Raw genomic sequence first — 2002 nt, 5'->3', positions numbered from 1 at the left:
CCCTAAAACTTGTTGAATTTACTGGTTTTTACCATTCTTTGTCGTTTTCCGCTGGTCATTTTCATTGTTGTTTCTACGTTTGATGATGGTTGTTTCAACTCTTTGTCGTTCTCTTTATTGTACTTTCTCAACAGAGTTATTTCTAAGTTTGCGGACAATGTCACTCATTTGACAAGGCCATGTCATTTTACAGTGGTTATTGTTTGTCCAGTCAGTGTCGTTTTCCACTGATTGTCGCCAATAGTGTTTATTGCTGTCGTCTATCATTAGTTGTCGTTTCGGTGGTTGGTGTTTTTCCAATCTTTGTCGTTTTCATGTCGTCCTTGGTCAAGGTAACGTTGTCTCTAAGGTTGAGGACAATGTTATTTTTCTGGTATTGTCGTTTTTCAACGGGTTGAGCAACGACCACGGTTTGTTGGACTCGTAAGAAATGGACTAGGTGGAAATAATGGTTATGAGATTTGCTTCATTTAGTTAATTTTTCTTATACTAGTTTAACTAAATTAATTTTTATTTTTGATGAAAGAATTTTAATTTTATTCTCATTTTGAGGCGCCAAATTTTACTTTTCAAGAGCTGGAAAAGCAATAATATTGCGACCATGTCAGGAAAGTGAAGATTGAAGAACCGTTGTTTTTTATTCAAGTCAAATAAGAACTCGTATTGACTCAAGCATGTCTATCATAATCTAATTATAATTGTATTCCACATAATAAACAAATAGGATAAAAGTTCACTAATATGCACAAGTATTCTTCTATATAGAGGGCTAGTGGTGAGAAGACATCGGACAAAAAATTTAGAGAAAATTATTGAATTTACTCTTAAAATGCATAAATTTAGATTTTAACTATTTACTTTTGATTAATACTCTTTTGACTAATATAATTATTTGATTAAAAAAAATATTAATCCAGATCAATACACTCTAAATGATATTTGTGTCCTTTCTTCAAAAATTTATGTAAGGTCTTTATTTGAAATACTGTAATAAATTATACAGTATACTATCTTTAATCGTGTTTACTGAGCAATGGTGTTTAATCAAGAGTATATATTAATGGTAGCTTTTTCATGTGGCGCATAAATTTATTTATAATATTACAGTACAAGTCTTTTCTAATTGTTGTATGTGTCGTTTACACTTGTGTAAGACAAAAATTTTCCCCAAGTCCTATAATAAAGTAATGAGAAACATAATAATAAACACATGCAAGTTGATATAGGTAGTTTCTACTTTGAACAATTTGATGTCAAATTGTCCAATTATCAAAAAAAAAAAAAAAAGTTGATGTCAACATTATTGTAATTGCAAATGTCAACTATGCAACCAAAAGGATAGGTTACGAATGGAGATTGTACTTCAAATGACTAATTTTAATTTCGGTTTTAGAACTAGGATATTTTGCATGTATTTTTTTAAGTAAATTACGTCTAAGCTATTTTACATTGATAAATTATCCTTTAAATTTGATTAAGTATTGGTTTTTTTAAAATTTAGACAAAAATGCTCTTCTATATAGACAGAAATGCTTTTTTAATGGCTTAGGAACAACTTGTCAATTCAATCCAATTCCTTCAAAAGGTAATAGCGCAAAAAGACCATACATGACACAACTATTTTCTTCTTCCTGTTGAAGTGTGAACTAGGACCAAGTTAAATTATTAGTGAAAACTTGATAAATACCGTTTAAAAGTACACGAGTTTTAATTTTTATCATTTATTCTTGATTAATATTCTTTTTAGTTAAATAATTATGTTAATAAAAAGGCACTAATCAACAGTAAAGAGAAAAAAATATAGACACATACATTTTTAGCGGTAAGTTCAACCATTTTCTTAATTTGTTTAATATAAATATACACAATAAGCATTGAAAACGACTGTCGTTTCTTCGTATGAAAAATAAGCCCAATCTGGAGGACAGTTCGGTAATTTGATAAAAGAAAAAGTGTTACTCTAAATAAATAAAATCTTTTTTCCCGCCAAGCACAAAAACGT

The sequence above is a fragment of the Morus notabilis genome, unplaced genomic scaffold (genome assembly GCF_000414095.1).
Source record: "Morus notabilis unplaced genomic scaffold, ASM41409v2 Scaffold729, whole genome shotgun sequence".
Taxonomy (NCBI): domain Eukaryota; kingdom Viridiplantae; phylum Streptophyta; class Magnoliopsida; order Rosales; family Moraceae; genus Morus; species Morus notabilis.
Note: the sequence above shows the minus strand (reverse complement) of the source record.